The following is a 13,991-nucleotide window of genomic DNA, read 5'->3' as shown; positions in this document are numbered from 1 at the left end:
AACGCGGACGTGAACGTTTTTAAGAGAGCACGAGGCAAGCGTTGAACTTAGATATAATAACGGATTGACGGGACACGACAATTAGGCTTTTTATTCTTTTGTTTTCTTGAGATGAAAATAAATATACGATTCCTTGTCGCGGTATGGCAACGACGGTTATTTATTTTCTCTTAGCAACAAAGTCATGTAAAATGAGAACCAAATACACGCTGAATCAAAAATTAGGGAATCTCCATGGGAAGCTGCGGTGCCTGCTAAACCTTTTCAATATGTCTTATTTTTTCTCCCTTTTATAACCATACGAAGGTAATATTACACCGTTTGACCGTTTATTGTGCTTTTGTATCATGTACTTTTCAGCTCTTGCCACGTTCTAAAAAGAAAAAAAAAAAAAAAAACTTTCCTGTAAAGGGTGCATCACTGCAAAAGCACAGCTACTGCGGTAAAGCTTCAATACATGAAATTTCAAAGAAATAAAAATTCGTTATCTCGAGGTGAGATCACGCTGTTGCAAAATTCGGTTACAAAATAACTGCTTGCGTACTTCGTTGCAAGATACTTGTATAATGACGAGCGTTTATATTAGGGTTATAAAAATAAATATTTTAAAAGTAGAGTTTTTTTACACAGGGAATACGAGAAGAAGCTGCACTTGCGGAACTGCGAGCTGCAAAAGATGAGGCAGGCGCTGGCAGATCTCCAACACCACATTGACGAAAAACAAACGCTGGTCGAAAAGGAAGCAGAGATGCAAAGCAAGATCCAGCAGCTCGAGAAGGAGGTCCAGGAGAGGAACACAGAAGTTCACGTGAGTACGAGTGAAATTGACTGGCGTAGTTGAGGAGATGCAGATACCTTATGGTCCTGTCGGAGTTATATAGAACGGAACAAGACGTTTACTAGATGTCCTGCGGAGGAGACGATTTCGACACGATTGTGTACAGCGTTTAGTGTTTCCAGATGGCCACCAGATCACTCGAAGATAAATATTGCGCGTTTTGCTTGTCTTTCTTCGCCACAGCGGACTTTCGGATGTCAGACGCATGGTGATAAACATATTATACTCTGAAAAAGGCGCTGTCGGCGGTGCGGTCTCTACGGACAAGACAAACCCATCTGTTGCAACTACCACTACTATCACTACCTACGAGGGAATTCAAGGACGCCCAAAGTATAAACTCGACGTAGCATCGACGAAGCAGCGTTGTTTAAAATGTTTGAGACACATTAAATGTCCAGGCTAAAAATGGCAAAATGTTTACAAAATAAATTGTTTTGATGATTATTGAGATAAATGTCCGATTTTCAAGCGTTAACAATTGCAATTTTTAATTTAAATTCGAAATTGTTACGTGCCAGAATCATAATCTTATAATGAGGCACGCCGTATTAGGGGACTCCTGGTTAATTTTTACAAGCCTGGAGTTATTCAACGTGCACGCAATGCACGGTACACGAACGTTCTTGCATTCCGCTGCCATCAGAATGCGGTCGCTGTGGTCGGGATCGAAGCCGGTACCTCGTGTTCAGCAGCACTACGCAATAGCTGCTACGCTCCCGTGTCGGGTTGAGTTGTTAATTTCAAGATTTAGTTTTATCGAATAAACATAGCAAAGCTACCTTTTCTTCTCCAAACGTTAGTTTGCCCTTCGGCATCAAGCATTTCTACGCTTAATTGTGAAGCCCTGTCTCTCGCATGAAAAAAAAAAAAAAAGAAAAAAAAAGGAGCGAGTTAAAATTTCAGGACTGGCCTGTCGTGTTTATGCTACAGAAAATCGTTTCACAAGGGCCAAAGTACAGATGATTGACAACCATCACGCTTAAAAAAAAGAAAAACAAAAGAAAAGAGGACGAAAAAAAAAAGGAAAACGCGTATCATGCACTAAATTTTGGATATATAAATTATCACATAAAACAAGAAACGACCGCTAGCTGACGTGCCGCCATTTTATCACCAGTAGGCAGTGTTTGACTGGCGATTTATTTCACTTTCTAAAGTACGTGCAATAATTAAGTTTCGGGAGCGCTGTTAGTTGAAAAGTCACAAAATGAAGTCAACATTTTTTTTCTTTTGGCTTTTCAGGAGCTAAGGCGCAAACTGGATGCTGTTCAACTATCGTACAAAAAGGAACTAGTGAAGGAAAAGGCACAAAACAAAAGCTTCCAAAAACAAATGCAGGCGTTAAGGGCTGACAATGAATTGCTTCAAAGAAAAATAAAGGTAAGTGATAAAAGAAGATGGACATAGCCAATCACCTATCGAAGTGCTGACACAGGTATTTACTAAAAGACAATGCACTATATCGAGGTGCATCTAAAGGTACTTGAAGGGCAACTAAATAAAACAGTATACTAAGTCAAACTACATCGTTAAATATATTTTTTGTATACCAATATACCACTCTGTTGCGTAGAAAATCGCTGGCGAAAGACTTGCTGCGGCTTCTCAATTTGAACCGCCCTCGCCGAAACGAACGAGTTGATGAAATCTCCACGTGACCTGTCCTATGGCGCTCTCTGTGAATAAGCCAGTGCTGACGTCACGAGAGAGGCACGGTAGTCTACAGCAGGTAGCGCCACTCTGAGTTTCCATTTTCATCATTTTCGCAATTACAAAAGCTCTGTTCTTACTACGAATGACGAATTAGTTATTACAGAAGCCCGACCTTTCAATCGAGCTTGACTTAATAGTTTCTTTTAGTGTCCCTCTTCAAAGTCACACAGACTCTGTGTGCGCCCTCTTTCGCAGATATCAATACAGTGTACATTAAGTAGGGTAAATATAACGAAAAGGTTGCATGCAACTTCTTATGCCCTTGAGAGGGCTAATGTGCTTTTTATGCTTCCTTAAAATACAATCTATGGCTGTGGCAATCTTATAGTAAGTAGTAGGTCAAGAGTTTAAACAAGACAACTTGAGACTATTTGCTAGCCCATCACAGAAAAACTTCTTTCCATGGTACTTTTATGGGCTAACAGAGATAAAAAATCTTTATTGAAAAGTCCCTGCTGGGTTCAAAAGGGGAACGGAGGGGCCGGGACGCTAGTCTCGTAAAGCTCCCCTTTCCGTCAGACACAGGCCAGGCATTGAACCGTAGTGGCGTCCTTCGCCACCCAGACAGCCCAAAGCTGGTCTTTTGGGCATTCACTGAGCAGTATAGCCTCCTACTGCTCAGGGGTCTTTATTTTAGCATAGTGGTTTATGCTGTGTCTGATATTGTTTGGAGCTGACAGATGCAGGCAGCTTACGACACAAGCAGCTGTTAGAAATCGCTAAAGGGAAATCACTATTAAATATATGACCCGGTCATGGCCTGGCAATGTGGTTTGGTTAAAAATTATAATATAGCATGACACGCACATTTTCTGAACCTGGATGCTGCATAGTCATATGCAAATAAAAGGCAAAGAAAGCATGCACAGACAACTTGCTAACTTTGTCTGTACTGTGGAGATGAGAGTTCTTGGACTCTGGCATAGCCTGCAAGAATGACAACGAGACCTCTCAGAACAGCTGAAGCTTAGTAGCATCTCCGATGACACTATATTCTGGATGGCTGGCTCAACACTTTGTGGAGTGTGCACTGCAGCTTGGATCATTTATCGTGTGCCAGGAGTAGTAGTTCCTCTAGTGGCCACTGAGAGGTGTCCCAAGCAAGTTTGCGATGAATATTGGTTATAAATAACAAAATTTGTTCAGATATCAACTACAATATAAGCTGCTATGGGTGTTTGAATACTGATGGCGTGTTTTGCTTAAGGATGGACAACCTAGTACTTACTTTAGAATATGTGTGTTGGCAAAAATAAATGCTGTCATAGCAATTAGGATATATTTCTGGTAGTAATAACAATAATAGTCTGACATACGGAATAAAGAATGTTGCTCATCATACTTAATACCTAGGAACTCTATGCAAAACATCTAACCAAGTGGTCGAACTTAAGCGCGGTCTTTAACTGTCATTGTCTTGCAATCACAATGGTCATGCTATCTGTTTTTCAGGATGCAAGTGCTCAGTCTATTTTGTTGAGCCACAGAGACTTCCTGAGTTACAATGGAGTGTCCAGCGACCCAAAGTCTATCTTCATGGTAAGATAAGCCAAAATGAAAACGCGACTGTACAGAGACTTAGTCACAAATGAAAAGTAGGTAATCGCAAACCTGAAGCTGCAGTAGACCTCATAATTAAGTTTTCAGTACCTTTCACAACATCTTTTAACCACCTTTCGTATATGATGATGGCTAATTTGAGCCAAATTCACAGATGCTTCATGTTAACAGAGACATCCCATTAGTGGACAACTGTCTTAATCATTTTAATGAATACTGCAGGGCAGATTGCATAGCACCCACAGCAAAAGCCACACAATGCTTGGCTGACATACATACCGTCACGCTTCATGTCAGCTTACGTAACCTTGCCCCGCAAAATTTGACATTAATATCTTTTGTGAATTTGGCTTAATTAGAAGATGAACTGGTCTGTGCTGTCAATTATTACACGATTTATGGAGTTATACTCCATAAATCGTGGAGTATCGTAGTTATGGAGCCCAAATTTACTGGATTTATCTGGATTTATGTGGCTTTGGAAGTGAGGGGGCAGAAGCGGCTTGAGCCCACCCAGTCCTCAAGGGAGCAGGGGGGGGCTCAGCCCCCCCCCCCCTTTTCCCATACCTTTAGTTTCCGTTATCCTTATGCAGGACAGACCCTATATCCACGCCAACAGTGTGATCATATTCATAATTTAAGTTGCGCATGAAACACATGGATGAAAAAAAGGACTAGGCAACACGAGCGCAAAAAGTACTTTATTTTCCCCTGGTGTCATCTAGTTCTTTCATTTGTTCATGTTTTTCATGCGCAATCCGAAGTATGAATATGAATAGGTATAAACTTGCCTAGCTTTCAGTTATTCAACTGTGTGATCGCTGCATGAAGAAATATTGCCCGCTTAAACCAAGCACAAAAATCCATGAAGTAATCCTATTAATTGTCTCCTTTCCTAGATGCCTGTCGTGTGTCAGCCATGAAACACACGAAACCACTAGAAGTCACATAATAGAGGGTTAATCTCTTCCCCATGAGACTGTGTAAAACAAAGGGCACAGAAACAATGGCCGATTTGCAACACAAGTCACTTTCACCTAGTGCACAAGTAGGGTTCTTGAGTATATATATATATATATATATAGGTGGTCTGTGAAGGGTGCATGCTAAAAACTGTAGCAGCTAACCACTCTGTAACTGGGAATCGTCAGCCCACAAACTCTCATTACACATATCACATTGGCACTCTCAGTGGCTGTTGAACAGTGTAGTCATTGAACTTCTTTGTAGCCATTTAGATTGAATAATAGTTGCAGCTACATCCAAATGCTGCTAGATGCCAATGAGCTGCTCCAGGGGAATGTGACTGCATGCTTTCCTGAATGCTTAAACGAAATGTCAGATACTGCACACAGATTCCATTTACGAGGTTGGGTCCAAGCAGCTCTGCATGCACTACTACTCAGAAACAGTACAACGAACAAGGCACCACTGAAGGCTGTGCTAGAAGAGAGAGAGAGAAGAGAGGAAGGAAAGGCAGGGACTGTGCTAGAAAGGTTGTGTGATACTATATGGCATGCGTAGCTGCTACTGGGTACTAAAGAACCACATTCACAGCAAAAAACAGTGAAGATAAAAGCTGCATGTATGCAGCCTAGAAAATTTTTTTTCCACACATGTCAACCTGAAAACTGATACATCAAAGACAGCGAAGCTGTATAAGTGAGTTTTCACACCCTTCGGGAGTACTAGGCATCTGTTAACTGGCTCATAGCCTCGCTGCATTTGAGCGCAGTCGTGGCTGGGCGTTCTTTGTGATGACTCCCACATTGCGTTGCAGCACTTTGTCAGCCTTTCACTGTCGAAGCCGTACAAACTCCTCGCTGACCTCCAATGTGGAGCCAGTATAACGCGATGTGAGAAACAAAAATTATGGATTACTTGTTAAAGAAGCTGTGCATATAAGTTGTTGTCTATTCAAATGAGATATATGTACTCAAGGTAACTTTTACTTTATAATCATTGAACATGAAAGAAAAATTACAGATTACTTGTTAAAGAAGCTGCACATACAAGTTGTCTATTCGAATGAGATATAGTACGTATGCAAGGTAACTTTTATTTTATAATCATTGATCATTTCATTTTAAAGCCAATTCGGTGTTCTGACACACATTGCGTTGCATTTACATTTGATATCAACCATGTTGGCATATGCCGGTCTTCACCACTGCACTAAAACCGTTATGGAACTCCCTTAAACAGCTTCACCGTAAAAATTTGTGGACTCTAGCAACTCTTTGGTTCCCTTAACTCAATTCCTGTGAACAGCAGCTTCACGACAGCCCCGGTTACGACTCTCCACCCTTTGGTCCAATGACAAGCATCTTACTTTTTCCGTTGTGGCATATAGTGCACTGATAGGGAGAGTCAGCATGAAGCACTTTCTTATACTCATTCCTGGCCTACACCCACTTTGCTGAAGCCCTTTCCCAACTACAATGCATCATTCTGCCAAGGTTGAAGACTGGGCGTGTTGGTATAGCATATCTCTAGAGGTTGGAATGCGCAACATTTTCGACGAGAGACACCAGAAGAGGAACACACATAACATAACATAACATGGGATGTACAATTTTTGTTTTATAAGAATTGTTCAACATTCTTGTGAGGGACCAAACACATGCGGCCAATTCCCTAGCCCATAACTGCTGTTTGCAGCAAATGTCATGAGGTGCATGTCACCTTCCACACACCACAACATACGCTTCTTGGCACAAGCTTGATGTTATTCACATGCTATTTGAGATTAGTTTCAATTGCATAGCATGCCTTCGTCATGACCAGTGAGTGAAAACCACTGTTTTTGAGAGACTTTCTAAATGAACAATCAAGCATCTTCATAGTCTGACATACCTACGTTAAAGATTTCGGCCAGTAACAGGCAATACACCAAGTCTCTGTGCCGGCAATGAATATTTAGCCAACAGACAAGGAGTTTACACAATTTTACACAAAGACTTTCTTATCTACTTCCATAAAACAAGACACTTTATTTTGATGAATACTCAGAGAGCAAACTAACCATAAACTGACAAGACATACTAGATCATTAGACAAACAAACTGTCATGGCATAACAGCATTTCTTCCAAGGTTATGGTATACAGAAGTTTGCACTGTGAGGTTTTCCGCTTATAATGCTCCTTTCCCACTGCTTGTTCTACCTCAATGAGTTAAGCTAGTTTTTGCTAGCTACTGGCATAAAATTGAAGACGTCGACTTGTTGGTTGACGTGTCGAAATGCTAAACAATTTAGGCATGTCATACAAGTTGCTAAGCATATTCATGCTGATTTCACTGCAGTCAATCACTTCAAAGTTTAATCATTCAAAGTGTATAAATATAAATAGATCTCCAGACTTAACTGACGTTGAAAAAGTGCAGGTAAAGCACACAGCTTTTCAAAATACTACCTGCGTCATTTACTGCAGATGAGACGGACACATAATAGATGCATGAATTACTTTGCAGGGCATGGACCAAGAAAAAAAGGAACGGCTGCTGTCTCGTCTCAGAGACATTGACCTCAGTGGCACATTTGTCAAGAACACCACCAAGAGACCACGAGCAGCTCGCCGACTTTCGATGGACTCGCAGCAGAGCCGACTTAGGCTCAGGTTTAATGCCGCGAATGATCTTCTTCTCAATGAGTCCTTGTCAAGCGAAAGCAGCCCGACAGAACGCATGCCTCCACTTGGCCCAAACGTCGTGAAGGCTCGCCGCATGTCCGACACCCTTGTGAAGAGCAGAAGGGGTGACAGTTTGAGCAGCATTCTTGAAATGCAGACACTGCAAATTCACAGCAGCAGAAGTGAGGATGCAGCGGAAAACATTATTCAGAGAGACAGCGCAGAAAGCAGCTCCTCCAAGGAGAAAGCAGAGATTGGCAAGCGTGAAAAATTTGTATTAAATGACAGAGAATTGGCAGGAGAAAAGCCAGCCACAGCTCACACAGCTGTTGATGACTTTCTACGGTGGTAACAGTGGGGTTCAACCTGCTGAACTCAGAAGCACTTTAATGCACGAGAGTTCTAAGCTATGCTAGTTGCTTTCTGTTCAACATCGTGAACAGTGCAGACCACAGGACAACAGATATATGAACAGGAGAGGTTCACCGATTGTCAACTAATCTTTATTCAAAATTGAGCAGTATATATAAGACACAGATGACACAGAAGCACAATGCTGCACTGCTTGTATAATACCTCTTCTCCCATCGTCTGAGCTGCTCACCCTGTTGAACACACTTTAATGCTACTATTTCTGAAGTACTTATAAGCGTCATCTACATCATAGATTTTCCTAATAAAGTTACTAGAGGAAACTCTGATGCTTATGTCTATGGGAGCTTCCAGCATGACACTTCAGCCAACATGGGAGTTACGTATAGTACATTGATTTGCCTAAATGTCATCTTTCTGGCTTCGAATGGCATTGTGACTTTGCAAACTGATCATTTTCAACAAAATATTGCAGTATAAATGCAACAATTTGCAACTATTATATAAATGGACACACAATCTGTGCAGGGACTAATAACCTTGCTATGTTTAGGAAACCACGAGTGCTTGGAAATTTAGAAAGATAAAAGTGTAGTAAATAAAGTCACAAGAATGTTTGAAGCCAGAAGCATGAGGGTCAGACAAATTCATGTATGTTAGCTGAATCATTGCAGTGCCAGATATCCCTCTAGTAACATTTATAGGAAACTGTATGGCCTGCATCACAACCTTATTTACGTAAGCTTCAGGTTGCATTATGAGCAGTGAAGGCAGCGGGCTTTTACTCCTACTTCCAACTTGTTGATATTAAAAATTATTAGGAAGTTATTTTCAGGCCAATGTTAATTAAAAATAGGGAAACAAATGTCCAAGTAAAATGCATGAGATGCCTTTCACAGCTCTTTCGCAGAGGCAGTCACACGTAGCTCATGGATGGTTCCAAGAATTCTTGCAGGCTTGATATCTGTAGCCTAATTCACAATACTAAAGTGTGCAACTAAAGAAAGATACTGCTTGAATATTCACAAGTGCTACAAGAATGACGTGATAGCAGCATCACAAAACAGATAGCCTCACTAGAACGAAAACATTATGCAGATCATGCACACTGCGAAAATCAGTAGATGTAAAGCTTATTTGATGTAGATGTTTGTGTGAATGCTAGATGTGGTAATGCTATATGATGTTAGATTAATGTAGATACTATATTAATAGTGCAGATGATACATTGATGTCATTGCACTGCTGAGCCCGAGGTCGTGGGTTCGACCTCGGCACACATTCCGATGGGGGCAGAATGCAAAAATACTTGTGTACCGTTCCACTGGGTGCACGTTAAAGAAACCCAGACGGTCGAAATTAATCTGGAGTCCTCCAAGTCCTCCATTACGGCACCCCTCATAACCTGCTGTGCAGTTTTGGAACATTGCACCCCACAATTTAATTCTTTTTATGATGGTGTCATGTATGTGGTGGCATTGGTTGCGCTGAAGCAGTACATAAGAATAAATTAGGTTGGCTTTTCTTATTCCTAGAATACAAATGTATGATTGTCTCTGCTTCACATTGCACCTCCCTATTGAGATGCTGGTAAAAGTTCTTCACCACGTTTTTAACTTTGTCCTTCGTCTGGTAAGGAACTTTTGCCTTCCTGTTGTCCAACGAGTTTATATTTACCTAGTATACAGTAGTTGTGCTTCCAGTAAAAAAATGCCAGCCCTTGTTTTGGAACAGCCTTCCGACTCTTGTCTCTTGCAGAAGGATTATTTTGTCATGATACCTACTAATCAGCATTAACTAGCCTAGTGCAAAGTAGCCTAGTGCAAAGTAGCCTAGTGCATAACCCTCTAAGAGGTTATGAAGTACGGCGTACAACGCCTCAAGCAAACACCTCTCCCTGTGTGTTCTGTATATACTACGCAGACAAACAGCAGTGGTGCACATGAGGTTATGTTTAACATAAGTTGAGGTAAAGGTGCAAGAGAGCATGTAAGACAACAGAAAAGGACAAATACAAAGCGCTCTTCTGTTGTCCTACATGCTCTCTTGTGCTTTACCTCAAGTTATGCAGCACCAACTAGCCCACCAGTCTCTTATTTTTAACGTATAACATGAACTCACCACTCCCGTGTTGAACTAAACGTTGAAGAAATTAAACGTTTGCCATTAACATCACCGCTAATTATCGTAATTAAAGCAAACAGCACAGAAAGCTTTGCTCACATTGACTGCCACAGTGCGTGGGATCCACATTATATTATCAATGAAAAATGCTAAATAAATGTATAGTATGTCTGCAAAACATGCAAGGCAATGTTTTTAACGTACCCAACTTTGCTTCAACTGATACTTGTATGTTACACAGGTGACAACAAACTTGAAGGATTGCTGCAGGGAAGCTTACTGGCCTTCGTGTGTGTCAGAGAAACCAATATAGTACTGTCACGAGCTCTCATAACAGAGGACAGAAAGGGCGTGAATGACCATGGGGACTGGTAGTAGAGAAGGAAGACGATGTTCTATTGGCTGTCTATGTACCGGTCCCAAAAAATGCCAAATGTTCCGATTTATCTGCCCTGCATATTTAAATAAATGCTTCGTACGTAACATTTGGTGGAGGCATGCGAGGTAATTCTCATGACCGACAACGGAGCCGTCAGTACAAGACCTTCGTTGAAGCTGCCACCTTGCTGGACCTTTGCCATCGATCCCCATCAGCCTAGAGACGAAGATGCTCCCAGTAATGCATCGGCAGGACCAGCCCCAATTCAGCACTACTGAGAGCCACGCACATTCTCCTCAAAGGCAGGAGAAGATGTCGATGAGTGGCTCACCCATTGTGATAAGGTAAGCCAGTACAATCATTGGAATGCTGCCTCCCAACTGAGGAACGTTGTTTTAAATGCGAAGCATTTCTTGGCGAACATTTGCTACTTTGACCGTATCTATCTATCTAGCCGCCTACGACTTTGTGCTCTCTGGTCGTTTCATTAACTTGGTATGTAACAAAATTGGCATACTATGACAAGAGTATATGACGAACATAAATGATAGGTCATGACAATGACCCAGCGAAAAAGTTTAACACTCAAAAACCGCTCAAATGGGTTCGGACGGGGGTACTAAGTGAAGGAAACACTACAGGACGCTGGTAGAAATCATAGTCATGAGCATGACTCAGCAAAATGACAATGACTCAGCGAAAAAAGTACAGCACTCACAAACCACTGAAATGGGTTCGGACGTGGGTACTAAGTGAAGGATACACTACAGGATGCTGGTAGAAGTAACAGTCATGAGCATGACAGCAAAAATGACAATGACTCAGCGAAAAAATGATAACACTCAAAAGCCACTGAAATGGGTTCGGACGTGGGTACTAAGTGAAGGAAAAACTACAAGGTGCTGGTAGAAGTCATAGTCATGAGCATGACTCAGCAAAATGACAATGACTCAGCGAAAAAAGATTAACACTCAAAAACCACTGGAATGGGTTCGGACATGGGCACAAAGTGAAGGAAACACTAAATAATGATGTTAGAAATCATAGTCATGAGCATGACTCAGCAAAAATGACAATGACTCATCGAAAAAATATTAACACTCAAGAACTCCTGGAATGGGTTCGGACGTCGGTACAAGTGAAGGAAACAAGTCACGAGTATGACTAAGGCTTTCGCCCTAAGGTCTCTTAGGTGTAACTAAAGGGACTCCTGAGGACTCATGACATGAATGTCATGACATGCGTGTCATGTAGGTCATGAAAGAGCCGCCTACGTCTTGGTGCTCTCATGGTCGCTTCCCCGCACACTGCTTCGCATAACATCGATTCCCACAGGGCGTGGGATCTGCCGGCTTTTTCTTTTTGACCGACACAGCGATGGTTTGGTACGACAACCATGTGGATGCGCTAACTACCTGGGCCTGTTTCATTGACAAGATCAAGAAGTGTTTTGGTGATTCAGATGCTAAGAAGAAACAAGCGGAATTAGCGTTAGCTCAGAGGGCTCAGATCCCCGGAGAGACTTTCACCACATTCATCGAGGATGCAAGACTGTAAACCCTCGAATGTCAGAAGAAGATAAGGTGGGACACCTTTTAAAGGGAATCGCGGAAGATGTGTACAACTTCCTCATTGAAAAAGACAACTTGGAAACCGTATCAGACGTGATACAGCACTGCCGTACCTTCGAAACACCGAAAGGCTCGTCGAATTGCACCAAAATTTGGACGGCTAGCTAACGTGACGCCTGTGGCCAGTGTGAACACAAATTCTCCAACAGACTTATCGTCCACTATTTGGCAGATTGCCCATGAGAAGTTATTTCGACACGAAGAACAAGCACGTTATGTAGCTCCACTGTTACAGCTCCTGCGCTTTCCGAGACGCCATTTGTGCGACCCCCTCGACTCCTTGGCTGCACTCGGTAAACGCCGCGGACTTTGGCAGCTATAGAGACAGCCCACATTATGACCTGAACCAACCGTCCTATACGCGTAGTGCACCGCCTATAGAGGCGCCACTTGATGGCCACGTAGGGGGCACTTTTGAAAGTACGCTTGGGAGCCGTAGCAGACGACAAGCCTTTGCAACAAGGATGGCTGAACTTCGCGGCTGCTATTTCTCCTTTGTTTGGGTGCCTGACTGCTTCTTCTGCGGAGATAGATGCAGGAAAGGTGCAGGCCTCTATGATGAGAGCAGACATGTGCACGATGTTACCGGAGTTTGGGACAACTCAGTCCACATACGCGGCTGGTGTGTCCCACAGACAAGCGCAGTGAAGTGACACTGCGCTTGTCTCATATTAAGTAGCCGCTTGGTTTTGTTGACTAATGCGATGTCTTGAGTGCCCTTTTTTTTTAAATTCTACTTTTGCCATATAACTGGATCTATACCTCAATTAGAGGAACGCGTCGTTGGTGCAGACTTATATTTCAAATGACTACACACACTGTAGTGATCTTTCTGCTGATGAATACATGGGACATAGTCGAATAACTGCTGTCAAAGTCGCCTTAAGAACAGTAATTGCAAATTTGTTAATGGAAATGCATACATGAGTCAATGAAGTCGCCAAACGCATGGGTAAATGAAAGTGTGCGTTAGCGCTGTACCGCCGATGCAATTCCACTGCATACGCCGACGAACAGCCTTTCTCGCTGCAGTTTTCACAATTTAAAATTCCCTTAGTGACCCGCGTGAAAATATATAAAGCTAAAGTCTTACCTACTTTTCAGTTTTTTTTATTTCGAGTGTTACGGAAGAGCACCGACGAAGATAGTGTTTCAGACGGACCACGTGCGAAGATCGTGAAAGGGGTTACACAAACGCTGCAAGGGACCGACACCCCTGGAAACACTGCGACAACTGTGGCCGACCTTGGCCGCGGGTGGGTGTTATGACGTCAAATTTCAGCTTCTGCCGGCGGCCGCTTGGAGGCAAGGCGCAACAGAAAATTGCAAAAAAAAAAGATGTTTCTCGTTCTTTTTTTCAAAGCAGCTTGTTGTATTCGTCATTTTCAACAGTTAAACTTTTGTTCCGACGCAAAAAACCACCCGCCAACTTTTGTGTCCGTATCCCTTTAATGAGCCCTGAAAGGCAAAAGCTTCGTGTCGTCCACCCAGTCAGCGTCTACGATATCTGCCAAAACAGGGGTTCCCTGAGCCGCACCAGGCGTCATGTACATCCATTGTAAAAACGGAGGCAGCTGAGGCAAGCAATGGATGCATCACCACGTGATCAAAGATGGCAGCGCCCACGGCGTCTCTGCGAAAAGGGTCAACAGAGGGGATGGCATTTCGGCTGGCGACATTTCTGGCGCGTGAGTGAGCGTCGCTTGCGGCCAGTCGCACTATGCCGCTTGCGCTGTGCCA

The 13,991-nt window shown here is 42.6% G+C and overlaps 1 protein-coding gene across 3 annotated transcripts in view; it reads right to left on the bottom strand.

Moving 5' to 3' along the window:
• Positions 1–7,087: 7,087 nt before the first annotated feature.
• Positions 7,088–13,991, bottom strand: part of LOC119461016 (transcription initiation protein SPT3 homolog) — a 575,536-nt gene continuing 568,632 nt past the window's right edge. For all 3 annotated transcript variants that reach the window (XM_049672093.1, XM_049672094.1, XM_037722187.2), the window contains one exon: positions 7,088–7,905. The gene's annotated coding sequence lies outside the window, so the exon portion shown is untranslated. The remainder of the gene's footprint in view (positions 7,906–13,991) is intronic.

The sequence above is a fragment of the Dermacentor silvarum genome, chromosome 8, assembly GCF_013339745.2.
Source record: "Dermacentor silvarum isolate Dsil-2018 chromosome 8, BIME_Dsil_1.4, whole genome shotgun sequence".
Taxonomy (NCBI): domain Eukaryota; kingdom Metazoa; phylum Arthropoda; class Arachnida; order Ixodida; family Ixodidae; genus Dermacentor; species Dermacentor silvarum.
Note: the sequence above shows the minus strand (reverse complement) of the source record. Positions and strands in the feature narration are given on the sequence as shown.